Raw genomic sequence first — 24,283 nt, forward strand, 5'->3', positions numbered from 1 at the left:
ACTGTCAGTATAGAGTGACAACAGCATAAAGCACTTGTTTTAATTATGTTACAGGCAAAGAAAGACCAATAATGCTACTTAGGTTAGATGAAAAAACAGTAAGAGATAATAGTAAGAAGGCTGAATGATGCATATCTTATTTTGTGTGTATTTTTTTCTTCCAAGAAGACTCATCCTTGAACTGGGAAAGAAAACATTAAAATGCTAACCAGACAATGAAAACCCAAAGATAAGTGAGAAAACATAAGCATCCACCATCTCTTACCAAGTTCAAGTTTCCAGGCCCAGATGAATGACATACCAGGCATGTGAAAAGACTGGCAGATGTGACTGGGAGGTATTGTTAGGGATCTTTTAAAGATATTGAAGGAGAAAAGTGATGGAGAACTAGAACATGAAAGTTTTCCTTATTTTCACAAAAGGTAATAGGGTAGAGACTTCACATGGTACACAAAGAACTTGACTTCTCTTCCTGGAAAACAGAGCTGGAACACATTATTGGGACTTGGTTTTGTGACCCTTTAGAAAGGGAATTGATCATTAAAAGTCAAAATTATTCCATCAAGAATAAATGTTGCCTAATTCCATCGCCATTATTTTTATGTGTAAATATTGACAATCTGGAAGAATTTGGCAATTGTCAATTTAGATTTTAGAAAGGAAAAAAAGCACTTGAAAAAGACTCTCAAATTCTCTTTATAAAAATGTGGTGAGATGTGGGCTAGGTAGCTGGAGAGTTTGGTGGATTTAGAATTTATTTTAATACTAATCTCAGAGAATATTCACTAAGGACTCTATATGAACTTGTAGGAAGGTTTCAAGTTGAGTACCCCAGACACTTGTGCTTGACCCTGTGCTGTTTGACATTTAATTGGAGACTTAGAGGAAGACATACTTGTCAGATTTGCAGTTGGCACGGTGTCTACAAGGTAGTGTACAAGACCCGAGTTCAAGTTTCATTTGTTCAGCATACAAGCTGTGGGAACATGGACAAGGCATTTAATTGGTCTATGGTCAAAGTAATACTCTACACCTCTCTGGTTTGGAGGGAGTTCTAACCTGCACAGGGAGTAGGGGTTTTCTTACCTAGGAATTCCCTAGACCTGACACTTTACAGATTCTATCCTCCCAGTAGAATGTAAATGCCTCAATAGCAGGACATGTTTACAATTTTGTCACCTTACACCAGAACCTTTGCAAGTAAGTGCTTGATAAATGTTGTTGTTGATCCATTTTCTAAGAAGACCGATGACATTGTGATGGTGGGGTAAAATAGTGGTTGATGGGTAATGTCTTCACTTGGGCTTGAATCAGATTTAACTGAGGCAGAGTTGCACAAGATTATCAGCCTCACTCTCTCTTCCAGAGTCATCGAAGTTCAGTGGCAAGACAAAAGTCAAGGTGACTGGTGATGGCCTGGGATGTAGTGGATGACCTTGACATCTTCAATGTCTCATTAAGTTCTAAAAGACATCTGCTTTAGCCACTTTAATAGCTGTTGGACTGCATTGTTCTCATCCTTCCATTCAAACAATAGAAGTTTTCACATGCTTAGGGTAAATGTCACCTCGTCTTGCCAATGGGCTTGAAGCCTGTTGGTTGTCCTCAACCTAGTTTAGCCCATCTGCTCAGATGGTTTACTGAGGTATGACCTCTGTGAATGCTAAAGCTTCTTGGAACCACAGTTGAAAGTTGGATGCAGAGGTGCCAGTCCTCTCTGAAGACCCAGAGAGTGCCATGACCAAGGATTTTGCCTACTCTGGCAGGTAGGTGGCACAGTGGATAGAGTGCTGGGCCTGAAATCAGGAAGACTCATCTTCATGAGTTCAAATCTGGCCCCAGATGCTTATTAGTTCTGTGACCCTGGGTAAGTCACCTAACCCATTGCTTTAGTTTCCTCATTTGTAAAAATGAGTTTGAGAAGGAAATGGCAAACTATTACAAAAATCTTTGACAAGAAAACGCCAAATGGAGTCACACAGAGTCAGACATGACTAATTGTCTAAACAAATGTTTGTTACATTGTGTTGGAATGTGCACTCCTCCTGAAGAGCCTTGAAGAGAATCTGAGAAAGGAACATGTATTTAGTAGAAGCTTTTCTTGCAGTCACACATGAAGTGCAGACAATACAATATCCTTCTGTGCCTTTCGCGTAATTATTTCAAAAGAGCATTTGCTTTAGTGACATAAACTGCAGTCCAAAAAGGCTCTCCCCAAATTATTTGTCTGTTAAGCATGTGTTATCTAGGTGGATGAACTGAAAGCTTCTCAAAGTTAGCCACAAAAGCCTTAAAAAAAAAAACTGGAACAATGCCTCCAAAATATGAGAGTGATCATCTATGGAAGTTTTCTGAAACATAAAGAATGAGAGACTTTATATGGCCATGTTCTTCAATGGTAGGAGAGCCAGAAATGATGAGAATCTGGATTCACAGACAAATTGAAGCAAATGCAGATTCTCAGAAAATCACATGGTCTAAAGTTACTACAACAGTACTTTTAAAAACATTGATGGATATTTTAAAATAATTCTAACATACAGCATTGGACTAAATCCTCTACCCCAGAGCAAAGAATTAATATAACATCACATGCTTGGAGACAGCAAGAATGATGATATATTAATTAAATTATGTTGTCTCAATGTAGTTGTCTACTAGAATATTAATGAGAGTCCACCCAATACCCCCATGCATGAATCAGTTAAGGTGCAACATTTCTCTTATGCTAAGATCTGTAATCAATATTAAATTGCTGTATGATAAGCACATGTCTTTGGGTAATGGGCATGCCTTAATTTCATTGCAACATCTGCTTATGTGTTCTTGAAAGAAGCCAATTATTCAATACTAAAATATAAAACAGGTTTTTCTCTACAGTTGTTTTGCCTTGAAGGAGAATATGCAAAAGGGAATTGCAAATAGTTTACAACAAATGATGGAATAGAGTAGTTTTATATCCCTGATGTTTAATGTTTCCTTGAAAATTCATGACTGAAATGCCAATTTTATGAGAATTACATGCAAAAATTAAGAAGAAAAGAGATGGCTAGGAAACATAATTGTTATTCATTCAGCCAAATCATCTTAGCTTGGTATCTACTCCATAAAGGTGAACTAGAAAACTACAGAACGTTCATCAACTCTTTTAGGACCTTAAAAAAACTTTCTCAGGGGAGGCTAGGTGGTGCAGTGAGTAAAGCGCCCGCCTGGAATCAGGAAGACCGGAGTTCGGTTCCGGCCTCAGACACTAAACACCCACACACACACTCCCCCCCCCCACACACACACACACAAAACTAGCCATGTAACCTTGGGCAAGTTACTTAACCCCAATTGCCCTTCAAAAAAAAAGGCAAAAAAAAAAACAAACACAACTTTCTCATGGATTCCCTAGAAGTTTCCATCTACTGGAATTTTTCTCCAGAACAAATGTAGAAGAGAACTTTCTTCCTGATTATAACTCTGTTGAGGGGGAATAATGGAAATATCTTGTTGATATTGTAAAGAAATGAGATAATAAGGGTCACAGGAATTTAGATATCAAAGTGGAAGAGGCCATAGAGATTACCTAGACCAGGGATGGGGAACCTCAGTCTTGAGGCCTAGGTTCTTATGTGCTTTCCTTTTACTGAATCCAAACTTCACAGAACAAATCCCTTTAATAAAAGGATTGTTCTGTAAAACTTGGACTCAGTCAAAAGGCCACACCCAAGGACTTAGGAGGCCTTATGTAGCCTCAAGGCCACAGGTTCCACACCCTTGGTCTAGACCAACCTCTTAATTTCTTATAGATAAGGAAACAAAGTCCATGGAGGTTAAGTGACTTATCCAAGGTCATCTAGGGAGTAAGCATCAGATGTGGGTTTCAAGCCCAGCTCTGTTATTTTCCTTTGTTCCCCTTGCCTCCCAGAAATGTCTGAATTGATGAGAGGAAGGTATCAAGACAGAGGGAGACAAAGAAGCAGAGAAACAGAAACAGTATTGGATACAAAGAGAGATTTAGAAAGACATGAAGACAGAGAAGGAAAGAGAAAGGCATGGAGACATAGAAACAGAGACACAGAGTCAGACAGATAGAGATGGTGTAGAGCCAGAGAAGGAAACAGAGTCAGAGACTCAGAGCCAGACAGAGAGACAAAAAGATACAGAAAGAGATAGAGAGAAAAAGTCAGAGACAGAGATATCAAGACTGACAAACAAAAAAGAATGTGACAGAAAGGAAGAGGAAAAGACAGAACGAGGCCCATATAGGAAGTACTGTCACCCCAAACTGTCTCAGATGTCCCTTTGACTCAGGCATGGGTTGCCCACTTTTGAAAGAGACCATATAGAAATGTTAGAATTTCAAGCCTTGAGCCTATCAGAATAGTTCACAAGTCTTCCTTCACTTTCTCAGCAAAGAGTACATAGGACACTTGGGATTCTTGAGGATAATATGGCTTACAGTTAGTCATTAATCAATCAATTTAGTGAAAGAGAAGTGGCATTTGGGCCTCGGAAGTTAATCAGACACTCAGTGCAATACTCTGAAAAGCTTTGAAAGATGAGAGTGTAAAGACAACTGTCCCTGTGTACATCATCAATATATCTCAACTCAAGATATCCATCAATTATTAAAGAATCTCAGGCCAGCTAAGCAGTTGTTCTCAGATACAGATACTTCAAAATTTTTCCACTTATAAATGAATAGTGTCAAATGTGACAGTTGATCTTTGCTGCTACTCCAGTGTTCTAAGAATCTCAGGGCAAATCAGCCATAGTTTCTAATTGCAAATTGATGCCCCCTCCCTGAATTTTTGTGGGAGAAAAAAAGTGGACATTTTCTGTCATCACAAACCTGTTTCTTCCTTCTGTGGTGGTAAACCATTCAAAGATTACAGACCCTATAAGAACTGAAGTGATGCACAAGCCTCGATTATAATGTTATGTTACATAATCCTAATTAATTTCCTTGTTAAGGCAGTTTAGTTATAAGATCAGAAAGTGTTTTTTAGAAAATGTCTTCAGCTATGTGTTTGTTCTGAAACATAAATATCAAAGACAGTGTCATAGTGAGAATACACTCTGACCTTGTGAACTCTAAAGATCCTCTTAGTGCTAAATCTCGTGTTCTTATGTTTCATCTTGAGTTTTGTTCTCTTCCGTCTTCATATTTTCCCTTCGGTGATCTCATGTCTCATGGTTCTATTTATCATCTCTATTTAGAGGACATCTAAATATCTCTAGCTCCTACACTCATACCAGTCTCATCATCCCAACTGCTTGCTTAATATTTCTACTTATATGTCCTGCTATTCTACCAAACTCCATGTCTCAGAAATTGGCCTGTTGTCAAGACATGTCAATTTCACCTTCCCAATATCTCTCATACATATCCCCTTTTCTTCTTTGATACTTCCACCACCCTGGTTGCAGACCCTCAGCAATTCCCTCTTGAATTAACTCAATCCCCTCTTGGTTGGTCTCTATATATCAAATCTCTCCCTATTCTAGCCCATCCTAAAGCCAACTATCAAATGATCTTCCTAAAGTACAGGTCTGACTATGTCATTGTAATGGCAAACAGAGAAGTAGTTCACATCTTGTTTCAGCTATTGAATTAACACATTAGTTCAGTTCAAGTTTCTTTTGAGCCTTGTGTCAATCTGTTAAGAAACAAAACATGTGAACCCCACAACTTGTGAACTTATGGGGAGGAGATGTGCCATATATAAGGAAGAGCACAAGCTGGACAGGAAGAACTGAGAAGAGGACTCTTGTGGTGGCAGAGTCAAGAACGAGAAAACTTGTGGTATCCCGGCACTCTTTGTCTGCTCTGTCTGTGTTGATGTTTGTTTGTGATGCTTTCTACAGAAGCTCTGGGACCTTACTGGAAGCCCTGAAAGATGATTTTCTGGTTGTATGTTGTAATGCCATGCACAGAAGCTTTCCAGAAGAATGCTACTGTGAACAGCTTTTAAGATTCTGATTACACAGTATAGTGAACACTCTATTCCATAACAAATCAAGGCAAAACATTCAAGAAAATCAAGGTACAGCATTCACACTATTACAACTTATATTCACACCAGCTTATCATTAAAATGGCCACATGGTTTTCACCAAAGTGAAAACAATATTTAGAACAAAGAATAATCATCTCAAAGTATAATAGTCAAAGTCTTCCACTCATAGGGCAAAGTCTTAAGTTAACTCAATCAGTATCACAATATAGTCTCAAAGTACAATAGTCAAAGTCTTCAACTCATGGGGAAAAGTCTTAAGTTAACTCAATCAGTCACTTATTCAGCAATCAATTACTAAGTATCATACACAAACCCCTCCACCCCTAGGTCACTAGTAAACTACCATTTCATCTTCACTCAGTACCCAGGGACAGGTCCTTTCATCTTGACTAGGAGACTGTTCTCAGATTCCCTGGATTGCCTTTCATGGTCTCAGATTCTACCTGGATTCACCAGACTGTCATATGGGTTCAATGGCAGACAGCTTCTAGTTCCTTGTCCAGCTCTCTGGGTAGGTCCTGATTCACACTGAAGTTCACAGGGTCTGGACCATGTTGGATCCTTCACAATTTCTGCTCCCTGGAATACAAGGCTCAACTAAGGCACAAACAAAGTCTCAGCATCCCAGTCAAGCTTCCTCAGTCACCTGGGCTCCTGGCTCCTGGCTCAGGGATCCTATTCAAAAGAAGCTCCATGACAATGTCTCAGGAAATTCTGGCTCAGTTCTCCATTATCTCTTCTGTAGCTGCTCTGTCACCAGATGCTGGTTCCAAGAACTTCTGACTGTGCCTTTCTGGGTCTTTTCCTTTTATACACACAGCATTAGCTTCCAGTTTCAGCCAACCCCTTCCTGTTACAATGGTAACAGGAGACAGAAGTTCATACCTTCTGTTTGCCCAACTGAGGCTTGATCAATTACTAAGTGATAAATACCTGCTACCTTTGCCAACACAAAGGGATCTTCAAATTCAAATTACATGTGTTTACCAAAGTCCTGGGGGAGAGTTTTGGAGGTCCTGGGATTTTACTGATGATTTTGTGCTGACCTCATGGACCTTGTTTGTGGGTCTGTGTTGATTTCTATGTTGAAAATTTATGTTGAGTTCTCAGACCTTATTGGTTGGTCTGAGTTGATTTCACAGGCAGATAGTGAATTGATGACGGTGCCAGAAATGTGCATGAATATTATTGTGGCTCTCTTAAGCTTTGTCTTTCCAGAAACAGGAACTGTGAAGGACCTCAGGAAGACTGGACACTGTGTGGAATGGGAACTGGATGAAGAACTGGACAAGGAACTGGGAGCTGCCTGCCTTTGAACCCAGGTGACAGTTGGATGGAAGAGGAACCATGGAAGCTGAGAGCCAGCCTCGAGACAAGCTGAAAGAAGACTTTACTTGGATACTGTGTACTGAGAAGATTATGATTTACTGTGACCTAGGGGTGGAGAACTTTGACTTTTGTACTTTTTTGGATGGAATTAAGGATTTTGTGATTGACTAAATGAATGTACTTTATTTAAAATTATGTGACCATTTTGGTGAAAACTATGTGGCCATTTTACTGAAAAGTTGTTGAGTTGTGACATGGTGAATGCTGTATTTTGATTTTCTGTGATAAGTTGTGACATTGTGAGTGCTGTACCTTGATTTTCTGTGAATGTTTTACTCTAATTTTTTTTTATTGAAAAAATAGAGTTCACTATACTATGTAATCAGAACCTTTAAAGCTGTTCACAGTGGTGGTCCTCTGGAAAGCTGCTCATGCATGGCTTTACAGTCATTCCCTTTGCAATAAACTCCTCAGACTCCCTATCAGCTCCAGGATCAAATACAAAATCCATTGTTTGGTGTTAAAGCCCTTGATAACTAATCTTCTTATCCCTTACTTACCCCCAGGTACTCTGTGATTCAGTGACACTGGCTTTTTTACTAGTCCTCAGACAAGACATTCCAATTCCCCTACTCTGGGCCTTTGCTATGGCCCTTCCCCATGCCTGGAATGCTCTTCCCCCTCATCTCCATCTCCTGGCTTTCCTTTCGAGTCCCAGTTAAAATTGTATCTCGTAGAGGACGTCTTTTCCAGTCCCCCTTTTTTCCAGGGCCTTCCCACTGTTTATTTCCAATTTTTCCTTCCTAAACTTGCTTGTCCATAGTTATTTACATGTCATCTCCCCCATTAGACTGTGAGCTCTTTGAGAGGAGGGACTGTCTTATTTTCTTCGTATTCCCACCACTTAGTACAGTGTCTAGCACATAGTATTGTTTAATAAACATTGATTGACTAACTGAGTCTCCCAAGAACTTCCTCCCAAGAACTGACATACACTTTTATCTTTTTTATATTGCAGTTACCACCATTTTCCCAATAAGTCAAGCTCATAAAATTAGAGACATCATTGAATCTTCTATCTTTACTTTTTCCTTTATTTATGGTTGCCAAGTATTATTGATTCTGTCTCTGCAATATCTCTCATCAGTGATATAACGTGGATGGGGCAATGGGCACTTTGCTTCAGAGCACTAAAATTTAGAAGAACAAAACCTTTAATACATATACTCTTTTAGCAGAGGAGAAAGAAAGGAAGGAATCTTGAGTTCAAGAGGGGATATTGGTATATGTAGGTTTTTCTCTATTATTGGGTGAAGGGGTTCTCCCAGGTATTTTTCCTTAGATGTTAGCAGTGAACAAGAGATTTCATTTCTAGAGAGCAGTAAGAATATCAGAATGAAGAATTTTTTGCTCCTTCCTTTTCTCCTGTTGCCTCATGAAGACATCCTTCACTTTCTCTAGCCTAATCACTCCTTGGGGTTTCCCCTTCTCTCTTCACATTCCATTCTACTGCCCTCCCTCTGGCAGGGGAACCACAGAAAACATAAGGAAGTCTGGTGCTCCCTTGTCTCCAACAAAGAATGTGTGAAAATTAGTCTCTGTAGCCTCTTTGTTGGAGAAGAAAGAACATGAGATTCCAAATTCTATCGGGTAACTAGATGACCTATGACCTCCCTGTGAATTATAAGGATATATCCTCTAAGACACTGTTCTGACTGATTCTCCCTCCCATTTCACTTACTGTCTTAATGATTCCTAGTATGATTTAAAAAAAAAATTAAATTGTGGTGTTAATTTGAGGACCCATCTTGTGCTATTTGACTCAGACACTAAAATTGCTAGTTATAACCCTGCCCTTGCCTCCAACCCCTCAGCACAACTCTCCACTGTAATGAACTCTGGCCCACTTTTCTTCTTCTTTGGACAATTATATTGTCTCCCTTACCCTAATAATTAGAGCCATTCAAAAACAGAATGGGGTTCTATGGAGATTGCTGGGTTCCTTCTTTTGGAATTCATTACTATCTTGAACATTAATATCGTTGACATTTCATATGGTGTTTTAAGGTTTGGAGATAACTTGAAATAGTGGATTAGAGGGATGTCCTTGAAAGTAGGAAGAGATGAGTTCAAATCCTGCTTCTGATGGAGTGTCTCTAGATAAATAATTTCCCTTCTCAGTATTCTTGTCAACTCTCTAAGATTCTACATTTCAGAGAAGGGACCGATGAGGGCATCTTCTCAAAATGGAGGTCAATATGCCAGTGAAATCAGGGGTCCTATCTTTATTTCTACCTTTTAAGGTTTACAAAGCACTTTTTGCTTTGCAGTGGGGCCTGGAAGACCCCTCATTGGATGCATTTCAGATGGTGGAGTCAATATTGTTTCACAGAAATCTCTTTCAACTCTGAAATTCTATAAGTGTATTCAGTCAGGTTCATTGTCCCATCCCAACTCCCCAATCCCAAGAACTTTTCTGGTTACCAGAACTGCCATGGCATTTTTCTCTGAATCAGTTCCTCATTCTGTCCTGGCTGTCCACCAATTGTGTTTATGGAGATGTAGTGTGTAAAGAGATTTGGAGACTGGTAGGTCTGTGTTTCAGTATTGTTTCTGATCTTGGTCAGATGTCACCTTGGGCAGGTTGCATAACCCCTCTGCACTTCTGTGCCCTCATCTGTAAAATAAACACATTGGGCTAGATGATTTTCAAGATTCCTTCTAGCTCTAAACCTATGATCAGAGGTTCTAAAATGTGGTTGAGATTCTGAGTGTCACAAAAAGAAAAAATGGCAATTAAGCAGCCTGGCTTCTTTTAAATCTCAACTAAAATGCTACCTTCTTAAGGAAGCCTTCCCCACACCCTCTTAAATCTAGAGCTTTCTTTCCATTTATTATTTCCTATTTATCCTGTATATAACCTGCTTTGTATAGTTTTCTTTCCATATTGTCTCTCCCATTAGATAGTAAGCTCCTTGAGGGTTAAGACTGTCTTTTGCCTCCTTTTGAATCCCCAGCACCTAGCACACTGTTTGACATTTAATAAGGTTTTAATACATATTTACTAATTGATCAATTGACTGAATTAAAGCCTTACTTCTCTGATCAGATGGGTATTGATGATAATTGAACAAATTACTCTTGTAATTCAAATTTAGTTACTCATGTTTTTAAGCCGAATCAAGGGGATCACTGAGGTGGAAGGGATGCTAGTGGACATCTCATCCCATGCAGATGAGAGAGGGAGCTAAAATTCCCTTTATAAAAGTCCCAGTGAGTGATCTGTCAACCTCTGTTTGAAAATCTACAATAACATAGAACTCACTAGTTCCTTCCCAAGTAAACCCATTCCTCTTATGGATAGCTCTATTTTCAAGAAAGATTTTCCCGATATCAAGACTACATTTATCTTTTTGCCATCTATACCCAGATACATACACTTTCTAATTTAAAAATTAAGAAAAAACAGAACCTAAATATGCAGAAATATTATCTATGACAAGCACATCCTGTCTCAGGGTGAAATTGTGCTAAGGAAAGCTTGCAGAATTTCTACTATTCAATGAAAGATATTGCAAATACTTTGGGGCACTCAAGGATTTTAACTGTTTATTTATTCATTTTCATTCTCTGCTGCTTCATCTCTAGGGAAAACTAACCAATGAGATGAAACCGCCATGCAGAATATATAAGCGGGAGAAGGAGCACTTAACAGGGGAGGGACATTCCAGGACTCATTGTGCCCCTGCTTGAGTCGTCAATGATGAATCAAAGAGAAGCTTATACTGTGTTTGCTGTTCTCAGTCCAGGAATGCCAGAGTAATTATTTTTTAATTAAATACCTAAGAGTGTGTGATATGAAACTCCCTATTAAATTTAGATTTTAATATGAAATCTTTTTAATTTTCTGCAACTTAAGAAGGAACTCTATTCATTGGTGGTATTCTGGGAAAAGTTACTGAGGATAGGACCAAGTGAGCTATTACCTCTAGGTAAAGATGTCATTCTTTGGTAAATCACCCAGCCGTTCAGAAAAAAAAAAGAAGATAAAGACACCATCATTCTCAGCTCCTGTAACCAGGAGCTAGAAAAGAAGATGATTTATCTACAATTAGAAATCATCTGATATATGAAAATGGAGAGAAAGTTTGGTTACAACCTTACCTATTAGTTGCTTTCATTATACCCATGACAGTTTCCATGTGACTATGGCCTGTAATTTACAATGACATTAGAGGGCAGTTTTGGGGGTTATACTGACATCAAATTTGAATACAAAATAATATTTTCCCCATGTGGCATTTTTCCTGTGAAGCTTTCCCACCAAATATCAATATTGAGAGATGTTTCTTTGAGTGGAAAAGTAGAAAATGAAGTACAACATAGTAAATGTTGGAAGTCAACCTAATTCCACACACATTTATTTAGGGTCTACTCTATGCAAGGTACAGTCATAGATGCAAGGGGATAGAAGCATGAAGCTAGACTCCCTTCCTCCATGAACCTACCATCTAGTTCAAGGAAAAAGATGGAAACACAAAATCAATCTATAATTTTAGACACTGGTAGTTTGGGGGGATTTTTTGTGTTATTGTCATGACACATCCAAATAATTTGTTCTTTCTGATAGCCTTAGCTACACATAAACTTGACAGATCTTGGCAGAAATCATTAGATCCCTCACATTAATGGACAAATGATTATCTGAATGTTTGTTGCATTACAATAACAGAACATGCCAGATAAGTCTTAACTCTGACTCAGACTGTTTACCTCTCCAACGTGCCATTTTATATTTAACACATATTGATAGTCTTGGTTGTACATGATTTTCTTTTCTGAATGTATCAACCCCTCCTCCCTTACCTAGTGAAACATCCACTGAAGCAAAGGATAAAAAGAAAGAGTGAGGAAAAGTATTTCAACAAATAACTAAGTTTGGCAGGACATGCAGTGTTCCACACCCATAATTCCCCACCTTGGGGGAGGTTCATTTTCCTATCTTATCTATAGGGCCAAGCTGCATCATTTTAGCTTCATTCTTCTATCCTTCCTTTCCAATTTTGTTGTTACAGTCATTGTAGACCCAATACAATGTGTATGAATTGCTAACATTTTTTAAAATTTCTGAATTAGGACCACCCATGGGCACAATTCCATTTATTCTCTTTGAACAAAATATTCATGCTATTTTCTAGGGATTAAAATTTTCTAACTTCATAGAAAAAAATGCCTTTCTCTAAAAAGAGGTGCATGTTATTATCTCAAAACATGGTGCTACTTTGGTGTCTAATTGGCCTTCCCTTGTTGAGCTTATGCTCTGATGATCTGTGTGGATAGGTGGTTATGGAAGGATAGATTAGAAACTGAGTGCCCTTTTTAACATTAGACATACATTCATTGATCTAACAAATAGGTATTAAAGTCTTGTTATGTGCCTAACACTGTGCTAAGAAAGCTCTCAGGGTACAAATTGAAAAAATGAAATAGTTCCTGTCCTCAAGGAGCTTACGTACTATCCTTGGAAAACATTATGTATATCAATAAGTTAAAAAATATATTATATATATATGTTTATATGCAAATATGTACTCCCACACATATACATATGTGTACACATATGTGAATGTGTATATGTTCATACATATGTGTGTCGTATGCATGTTTGTGTGCACATACATGTATTGTGTATGTAAATTTCAAGTTGGGGAGAAGAACTAATAATCGGGGGAACTAAGGAAGGCTTTTAATGATTGATCCTTGAGGTAATTGTGACTGATCTAAGAGGTGGAGGTGAGGGTGGAGGGCCTTGCAGGCATGCCTCTGCAAAGAGAAAGAGGAAGAAGATGGAATGTCATATTGGAGGAAAAATAAGTAAGTCAGTTTGACTGTAACATGGAGGAGGGATAAAGGGATAATATGTAATCCATCTGGAAAAACAGGTCAGTCAGTTATGGAGGGATGTCAGTGTCAAACAGAAGAGTTTGTATATTATTTGAGGGATAATGGAAAGACTTCTCAAACAGAGCAATGACTTAGAACGACTTGTGCTTTTGGACATAAATGAAGTTTATTCTTTGATGCTATTAAATTCCCAAACCTTATTGAAAGATTTCAGAAGGGAGGCCTCTGCCTTTTACTAGTTTTAAAATAAACAGGCTGTCCATTTGTAACATGGAATTATCTGTTCTCATGCTTCACAAGTATGTTATGGGCCCAGTTATTGCCAAAGAAATGCCTAGAAAGGGAAGAATATAACCTCAAAAGAGCTACGGAGGATAATTGCCATTCATGATTCCAGGGAAGAAAAAGACTGAACTGAAATTCCCCAGCTAAGTGGTTAAGTAAATGGGCTGTCTTTCTTCAAATCCACTTCTTGGGTAACTTGACCGCATAATAGTCAATTACAATTGACCAGTTTTCCTCTTAGAAAACACTATATTGGGGCATTAAAAGGGGAAAAAGGTATCTGTTTATATAAAAAATTCTATGAAAACCTTCTCAGAGGAGTTTGGGTTAGATAGGTAAGGAGAGGATGAATTGACATCTACTTCAATAGTGTGGTTTTGTGTTTTGTTTTGTTTTGGTAAAGCAAAAGGTAACTTTTGGCTACTTGAAAAGTAACAATATTTGTTCTAGTCTTTAGTAGTGGATTGTTAGAAAAATCTAGAGTCAGTTGCCAAACTCTAGATTAGATTGATATCTACCTCAATAGTGTGTTTTGGGGTTTGGTTTTGTTTTAGTAAAGCAAAAGGTAACTTTTGACTACTTGAAAAGTAACCATATTTGTTCTAGTCTTTAATAGTTGATTATTATAAAAATCTAGAGTCAGTTGCCAAACTCTAGATTCTTAAAATTATTCATGTGTTCAGCGAGCATTACAAAGATTCATTAAATGTCTACTATATGCAAGGTACCATACTAGGCAGCAGAGACAAAATTGAAATGGCCTGGCTTTCAAGCAGTTTACATCCTATTACACATCACATGAGTACTTACTCTCCTGAGTAGGACTTTTCGATGGCTGTCTCCCATATCTGGAACGCTTTCCTTCCTCATCTCTTCCTCCCTGGCTTCCTTTAAGACCCTGCTTACATCCTGCTTTCTGTGAGAAGCTTTTGCCAGTCTTCTTTAATCTTGATGCCTTCATCCTGAGATTATCGAAAACTTATCCTGCCAATAACTTGTTTGTACATAGTTGTTGGTATGTTGTAGGCCCGAAAAATTGGGAGGTCCTTGAGAACTAGGACCATTTTTGCATTTCTTTACATGTTTACATTCTTTACTCTTAGCACAGCACCCAGCACATAGTAAGCAATTAATAGATGCTTGTTGTCTTGATTCTTGGCACTGTGGCTTTATTTAAAGAAATATGACATATAGTTCCTGCATTTACACAAATGAAAAGCTAAATGAATATATACATATAACTATAGAATATTCTTAGATAACTATGTAAAAGGCATGACAAGAAAGCCTAGTATGAATTGTCAAATGGCACAAAGGTGGTAATACTATGAGTTCACAGGGGAAAAAGATCAATAAGGGCTCAGGTGGTTAAGAGAGACTAGATCTTCAAGGATGTGCAAGATTAGAATTCAAGACAGAGACCAATTTGTAGTCTATTGGAGCGAACCAGATATTGGCTCTGAATAAGGCAGAAGCAGTAGGAATAAGAAGAATAAAAGGAAGGGTCATAAAGAAAAAGATGGAAAGTATTTGGTGACGATACACAGCCCTCCCTCACTTAAAACCAGTTCATTTGCAAGTCGTGGCATCATCTTCCCGATGTCATGGTGTAGCAGCAAGCACCCCAAGCACGTCCTCAGGGTTTGCTGCCCATACAGGTTCTTGGATCTGCTTTGTTAAAGGAAAGCAACTCAAAATGGGTTAACAAGCTTACTTTAATCAGTCAGACATATATCGTTTACCTTGTTCAGGGGAAAAGGTCAACACCCCGAACTCCAAAGTACACAGGCAGAATTATCAAGACAGAAACAGATCAAGTAGACAGATTTCCAAACTGTCCAACCATTACATCCATACCCAGTCAACATCTGGGTTTTTCAAAGCCGGGGGGGAAGGGGGGGGGGCTCTTGACAATGGCTTTTCAGAATACAGATCAAATCACAGAACACTTATCAAAATGAGCCTCCAAAACAAAGCTACACATCAGGGCTTATATAGCCTTCTCCTGGCTCAGAGAATGTAACAACTTTATTGACTCACTGGCCAATCAAGAAGTATCTACTGAAAAACAAGCCTCCCACCCCAGACTTCAGGTGCACTTTAGCCTAGGGGCAGGAAAGATCTTCCAAATTTGCATTCCCATTACACATGGTCCTCTTTGAGAACACAGGACAAATGATAACAAATGAGGAAACAAGCCAAGAGAGAGCCAATGACTTGATCAAGGGCAATTAGTAAATGACAGAGTTGGGTCTTGATCTTTGCTAAGATTTCTGATTCCCAAATCAGTTGTCCTCCAATTTCTCCTTATCACCTCTCACACTTGAGGATCAATGATATGGAGGTTATATAGAAGGCAGGGTTGCTAAGAACCATACTGAGAAGTGTTTTCTCTAAGAATTGACTATGACCTGGTATTCATTATACATGAACCCAATTCATGAAGGCAGGTTGGAGCAGCAGAAAGACTATTGTATGTGGTGTAGCGGCAAGGCCCCCAAGCGTCCCCAGGATCGCTGCCACCACAGGTTCTTGGATCTGCTTTGATAAAGGAAAGCAACTCAAAATGGGTTAACAAGCTTACTTTAATCAGTCAAACATATATCGTTTACCTTGTTCAGGGGAAAGAGGTCAGCACCCTGAACTTCAAAGTATACAGGCAGAATTATCAAGACAGAAACAGATCAAATAGACAGCTTTCCAAACTGTCCAGCCATTACATCCATACTAAATCAACATCTGGGTTTCAACATCTGGGTTTTTCAAAGCCAGGGGCTCTGGACAACAGCTTCTCAGAATCCAGATCAAATCACAGAACACTTCTCAAAGTGAGCCCGAAAACAAAGCTACACATCAGGGCTTATATAGCCTTCTCCTGGCTCAGAGAATATAACAACCTTATTGACTCACTGGCCAATCAAGAAGTATCTACTGAAAAACAAGCCTCCCACCCCAGGCTCCAGGTGCACTTTAGCCTAGGGGCAGGGAAGATCTTACAAATTTACATTCCCATTACATGTGGGCAAAGATTATCTTACTTTTATATTTGTATCACCAGATTTAGTATAGTATTTTGCACATAGCATACATTAATAAACACTTTTTCATTCTTTCATCAATTCATTTGTTCATAGGATCTGGGTTTAAATCCTGCCTTGGTCATTTGATACCTATGTGACCTTGGGCAAGTCATTTAACCTCTTTTTGCTCAGCATCTTCTTTTGTAATATGTGAAAGGATTGTACCATATGACCTCTAAGGACTAAATGTATGATACTGAGATTCTGAGATAGGAGTTATTAAAAAATTCTGAGGGCAATTTCTGGTAATAATCTTTTATATCTGAAAACACTGGACATTTTGTACTTGAAACATTTATTTTACCTCAAAGTAGGAGGAAGTACAAAGTGTTTGGCTCTAAAGGCTTACATCATTCAGTGTGATTCTTCACTCAGAGTATCTGTGCCTTTGAAAAGAACAGAGCATTCTAAAAACCTGAGGGCTTTTCTAAACAAGGGCATTTTTCATTGCATTTCTGGATCATTCTTAAGACGAATCAACATAGGATTCACAAATCCTAAGTTCATCTTGTCAAAACTTATGGTAGTGACGTTGTAATTTAATTATAAAGTTACTGTACCAGATCTCATGAGATTTATTCCCCCAAATCTCTCACTAATACCATTTTGTTCCATTAACTTTTATCATCTCCTGGTACTTGATAAATTCTGAATTATGCTGTTGTCTGCCAACGACAGTTTTCTGTGAATAGAATTTGTGTGTGTTTTTCCTGTAACATTGCAAAACAGGGGAGATAATGAATCAGGACGCAAATTATCTGACAGCAGCAGGCAAACAAACAACAAAAACTAGCTCCCCTTTAGCTCATCAATACAAACCTATTCATTCATACAAAGCAGTTACTCAGCGGCTGAAAGTGTACAACTCCATCTTCTGAGATGCTGAAATATGCCATATAGCAAGATTGGTCTGTGCATATTTTGTTGGGGCTTTTTTTCATCAAAATTTCTTGAATTTTCTACCTTATCTAGGATAAAAGGAGGGGAGAGAAAGAAAGAAAAATATAGTGTGGTCGAGAGTGCTATGTGGAATGCCCAAGCCTGAGAGAAGATTGAATAAATTGGATTTGGGGGGAGGTGAAATCTGGGGTCTGATATCAGGTGGCACAATGTCTAGTTCTGATAAGAGAGAAACAGAAAAACACACATTTCTCCCTCTGGGGTCCCTATCGTGTGATAAGCTCCACATAAGCTTTCGTAGTTCACCAAAGAGTTTGATCATCTCCAAGCTTCAATTACTCTACTGGACTAAGTCTTGATTTGACCAGGTAGGAGGGTTAATAACAGTGGGGAATCATGTAATGGGAACAGGGAAACATGTGACAGTGATGGAAACAAACAGGGTGGCTCAGGAAAACAGAGGTGCTCATTCTTTGCAAGGACGATGTTTGACTGGATAAAATGAAGCAATCCACAACTCCTATGCTTTGGAAATCAGTATCAAAAGGAAAATACAGGAACTTTTTTTTTGGACGTTAGATACATTTTCTAAAAATTCATATCATCATATGGTAGTTTTTTTCTATATAGCTATCTGTGAATGCAATGGGTCAAATATAATTCCTAGGAATATTAATTCTTATCAGTTAATGAGAGCATGAGCTAGAGAACTAGCCTTGGATTCAGGAAGAAATCAATTCAAGTCCTATCTTGGACATATACTGACCCTGCAAAAAGTAGGTGGTGCTAGGCTAGAGGGCCCAATGTGGGGACAAGAAAACTAAAGTTCACCCCTTGCCTAGTCATCTGCTGTGTGATGTTGGCCAAATGCCGTCATCTTCTCAGCTTTGGTATTGATGTGTATAAAATGAGATGGTAGGACTATCCTCTAAGGCCCCTTCTTCTTTGAAATCTATCTTTGTAAGACCTTGAGCAAGTTATTTAACTTCTTGATGCTCCCAAGCACCACTGTAAGGTCAAAAGCTGCAGAGCAGTTGCCTAAGGACTCCTTGAACCAGGAACTTAGGGATTCCCAAGAAAATAATAAAATCATCCCTATAGCCTAAGTGAACTTTTATTCTTTTGGGGCTCATATTGTATAAGATGAGTAAATGTATGCAAAGTACATTCAAGGTAATTTAGGCAGATAAAAAAATATTAATTGGTAGAATCAGGAAAAAACACACTTTCCTGTGTGAAACCTTAAAGAGAGCCACAGATGCCAAGGGGGCATAGAGAGGGAAAGATGACGTAACAGGTTTTGACGACAGCATGGCCCAAGGCACAGGGGAGGGAGAGGAAGGACTATTGCAGGAATAGCAAGTAGACCACTTTGGCTGGAATTGTAGAATGCATGAGTCAGGGGGTGGGGGGGTGCGGTAATGAGAAATCAACCTAGAAACAAAAATTAAACTCAGCTTTCAATGGGCTTTAAAGGCAGAAGGGAGTATCTTTGATTTTAGAGGCAATAGGATGCTTCTGAAGCTTAGTGAGTTGGGGAATTGCAGAATCAATCCTATTCTTTAGAGATGTCAATTTGGCAGCAGCATGGAGGATGGATTGAAAATGCGAGTGGCAAGACCAAGATTGCTCATTTGGAAAAGGATGCAAGTGATGACAAGGGCCTCAATTTGTATGGTACAGAGGAGATAGATATTGGAGAGCTTACTGAGCACTTTGGGAACACAGAAATTGTGTTCATTTGTATACATGTACTTTCAAAAATAGTATATAATCATATGCATAATGTTGTTGTTAGGTCATTTTTCAGTCGTTACCTTTGGGGTTTTCTTGGCAGAGATATTGGGGCCCTTTGGCATTTCCTTTTCCAGCTCATTGTACAGATGATGAACTGAGGCAAACAGGATTAAGTGACTTCCCCAAGGTCACATAGCTTATCTGAGGCTAGATTTGAACTCATGATGATGAATCCAGGCCCAGCACCCTATCCACTGCACTAGCTAGTTGCCCATAGTATTATGCATAATAAATCCAGTCTAATGATGAGTTTCTTTTAGTGTGTTACCCAGATATCTAAAATACAATTGTCTTTGAAACTATGGAGCATGACATCCAAAGGATTAGGGAAATATATACAGTTATTCCTTCCACATCACAACTTCCTCATCAATGTTTCAATATATCATGGGTCAACATAAGAAATTAAAAGGGAATTTTGGGGGAGTTTTGCAGAAGCCACAGATGACACACGAAGGCCAGCAAATAACACAGAGCCTATGACCAAATACTTAACCCAAATTTACAATAAGATACAGTAAATGCCCCCTAAAACAAAAAGAAAAAAAATAGATTTTTCTGGAGGGTCAAAAAATTTACGTAGATTTTCCAGATCACACAGGGTGCCCCTAACCCCCATGATATGCAAGGGATGACTGTAGTACTAAATTTGTCTTCAATATCATACCAGCATTGCCCCTTACTCCAAGTTATTTTATCTTTTAATCATAGGCCAAAATAACTTTCTATTTCTAGTAACCTGGATACTTTAAGGGTACCCCCTTCAAAATCCTTCCTCCAAAAAACTACCCACAAACAAGTAAAAAAAAATCTACCTATTTCTTAAATATAGAAGTGTCAGGGCTCTTCAGTGACTCTTGTATAACCTATGGATCTTGTATAATATATCTTGTATAATGGGTCATGGCCCAATTCTTAGAGAAAACAGCTCTCAGTGGGGGCCTCAGTAACCTTGCCTTCTATTACTATCTCCTTATTATGGATTCCCAAGGTTAGGAGATCTTTGCTGACTTCCAAAGTCCCATGATGTGCTCAGAAGCATTTTCAAGGACTGTTAACTGTTATTGATGTCTCAGGCCCTCACTATGTTACTTACCACACAGTCTAATCCACCAGATCCTTCCTCAGGAGACAAAAATATATGCAAACTCACAGTTAGTCAAGGAGATTTAGAAAAGAAAGGATGCCCCCAAATTAGCCTGCACTGCATCATTCAGGTTTCCTTTTAAATATTCAGCTTCTTGGAGCAAAGGAAGCTGGTCTTCCACCAAACTAAAGGCCCAAGCCTTTCATGTTTTTATTAGTTACTAATATGGGAAATGTCAGAGCTGGCAACAGTTGGTGCATCCTGGTTGAGGGCTTCCAGGTAACGTGGGAAGAAATGAGGTGTAAAGGTCATAATTATCAGATGGTTTCTGAGACAAATTTGTAGAGAGATTTTAGTTAAACCCCACTTTCTCCAGTCCTTAGTTATAGTTCAGATAGTGCCATATAAATAATAATGAACAAATACTAAAAGGTTTAATTCTGAAAACCTTTGTAATGCCCCCCTTGCCCTGCCTTCCTTTGACTGAATCCTAGTAATCTCTTTCTGCTATGAGGCATTTAACAAATTAAAGGTGACTAAAATTAAAATGGTATTTTCAGAGACAGCAATCTCTGTTTTTGCTACTCTATATGTTTCTATATTTATCTCTCTATAGAACATTGTTGAATGTAATGGGATCCATTTTTCACTTTCATTTAGATTACTGATGTTCTTGATGGCTCAACTCTATAATTACGTATGGAAAAGGAGTGTGGGGGTAGTCAGACTTCTACTGAGTTATCAACATAAGGAGTAGGGCTTTAAAATTGACCAGGATGTTTTTATAATGCAAGTCCATATTTCATACATTTCTATTTCATTTTTACCCTTTATTCAAATTTCTCTGAAACCTTTGAAAATCATCTGTTTTAATTAGGTTCTTCATTCCTTGATGGCATTTGAGAAAAGGAGTTACTTCACATGCATAATTTCATTCTTTTCCTAACTCATCTTATGTTATCATTATTATAGAGGTGGGGTGACATAATGACCTTGAATTGAGGAAAATGTGGGTCTGAATCCTGCTTCAGATATTTACAAGCAACATATTGGGTAAATCTCTTAATGTCTCTCTGTCTCGGTTTCTGTGGTTTCATTACTCCTTGTCCCTTCCTTTCTTCAACTTTCAGTGCTTTGTTGAAAAACTGTGCTACAATGGAGTGCTGTTTTTAATCCTTCCTTAGATCCTTATTACTAGTTTTCTGGGTCTCAGTTTCCTCATCTGTGAAAAGGGGATAATAATAGTAACTAACGCACAGACTTGTTACAACGACCAAATAAAATAATATATGGGAAGTACTTTCTAAACCTTGAAGTGCTCTCTATGTTTAAGCTATTATTATTATTCACTTGAACTAGATTATTATCACTGATTTTCATGTAACCACATAGTGTAAAAATATATCCCTATGTAAATTAGTAAATTATTTTCAGTCTTTATTGTCACAGTAAATGTCTATGATGAGGCTGGTTTCATCTATCATTTCCCTGTTCAGATCAATGAATGCTTGCTCAGTTCAAGACACTTTGCTAGCTACTGAGAAATACATAACCCAAATAATTAAAAGAAAACAGTCACCATAATGAGGGACTTTATGTTCCTCTAGGGAGATATATAAAATTACCAATAGATATATTTATTTTATATGTCTTTATATGTCTATTACATATATAGACATGCATACACAAATACATACATAGACACATATTTGTGTATATAAGATAATTTAAGAAGGGAAAGAACATTCCAAAAGAGGGGAACTGGGAAAAGTTTCCTGTGGGAAATGGTGCATGATCTGAACCTTAAAGGAACCCCAAGAGACTGGGATGAATAGGCAGCATATTCCAAGACTAGAACACAGCCTGTGCAAAGATGCAGAAGTGGGAAATGGAGGAAACAGGTCTGGCACCAGCAAATAGGCCAGTTTAGCTGGAAGGCAGAGTTTGTGACTTAGAGTAAGGTGACCCAACAGCATCAAGGTAGGCTGTAATCATGTTTCAAAGGGCTTAAAATACCAGATCAAAGAGTGAGTTTATCTTAGGGGCAATATGGAACAACTCTCAACTATTCTGAGCAGAATTGTTACATGTCAGACTGGAGGTTTCAGATTAGCTATGTAGAGCTGTGGAAAATGGAGAGGAGAAATGAGTTACCAGAAATCAATGGATCAATCCTCTCATATTTCTTGAGTATGTGAGGTTAGGAGGAACTTTTCCCTTAACTAGTCAACATGTCATCTTATAGTGGAAGTTTCCATTCTATTGATATTTATAATAGAATTCTAGAAAGGGAATATTAAGGAAAAATAGTCTTCAGAATAAAGAAAAATTGAAAATATTTTGGAAAAGGTAAAATTTGTTTCTCATTCCATAAATTCTCTTTAAGCTCAAGGCAATTATGTCCAGGAAAGATCTGGGACAGTTGTCCACCTGTGAATCCAGGCAAGAGCTGGGAGCAGTCAGCCCACAGAAGAGGAGCCATGGGGTTTGGAAGTCAGCCTCCAATCAAGATGAAAGAGAATTTGGGTACTCAATAGTGACTGATGATATTGTAACTTACTGTGACCTAGGGGTGGATAGGCTTTGTACTTTCTACTACTCCTTAAGGATGATTAGTTTAAGAATTATTACCCCTTAAGGATGATTGACAACCATTCTCCAATCAAGATGAAGGAAGACTTTAGATGGAAACTTTATATCGATTGAGGAGATTGTGACTTATTGAATGATATGTTTTGTTTAAGACTATGTGGCCCCCTTCATAATAAATAACTATGCTATGTTCCTGTGAATGTTTTGCTTTAGTTTATTGCTGAATAAATAGAGAGTTCACTATACCATGTGATTAGATCCTTAAAGTTATTCACACCAGCAGTCTTTAGGAGAGTTGCTCGTGATTTGTTTTGAACCTTGGCACACTCAAATGATTCTTGAAATGAAATGAAAGAAGATGAATTACCATCTGCTTTGCCATTGTACCCTAAGGATCATGATACCTTTCTGTATGACTTAGCTGAAACCTCTTATGTGTGTTGTCCATCCTCTCCATTCCCCACTCTCCAACCCCATTAAAATGTGAGCTTCTTGGGAACAGGGAATATTTCTTCTCTTCTATTTACATACTCAGTGCTTTGTACATTATAAGCCCTTAATAAATGATTTTTATTCATTCATGTGTCCATATCAATGTTATATCTTAACTGCCAACATATACTCAAAATTTCTTATTTTTAAGATATTACTATTTTAAATTATACATTGAGTCTTTTAAAATCATACTAATCATATATTAGAACAAAATAATACAAACTTTTTTGCAGTCATGCCATCTTTAAAAATACTGTCCCCACCATATCTAAATACTTAAATTTCTTTTTTTTCCATTAAAAGCAACAACTGGTCAGAAACGTTTTGGGGAAATTGTCTCATCAATTATAAAATCACCAGATATTTTTTCCAAAGCACATTACTTTAACAATAACTTTACAGAAAGTCTTACTGAGATCTATTATGATGGATAGAGTTACTGCTAATTGACTAATGCAACCGGACATAAATTGGGTTATACATATTCCCATCCCAGAGCTCCACAATTCAATGGTTTTTAGTATATTAAAAATAGAGTCAAATAACATTGGAACAGCTTGATAATAAAACTTGTTCACAAATAATGTGTTTTAGCCTTTTTGAGTGAAAAATCACGTAATAAAGATGTGCTTTGATAGAGTATTAAAATTTAATATCACATCAGAGATGCCAAGGCTAACACCTCATATTCATGCAGAAGCTTCACTCAGGAGCTCTAAGAGCCTTAAAAGTCTTCTCTCTGTAACATTTGGAAGTTAGGAGATATCATTATCTTGGTTTAAGAAATGGAAGAACAAAGTAAAAAT

The sequence above is a fragment of the Petaurus breviceps genome, unplaced genomic scaffold (assembly GCF_028583685.1).
Source record: "Petaurus breviceps papuanus isolate PSGF00001 unplaced genomic scaffold, PetGlider_PUasm1.0 174, whole genome shotgun sequence".
NCBI lineage: Eukaryota > Metazoa > Chordata > Mammalia > Diprotodontia > Petauridae > Petaurus > Petaurus breviceps.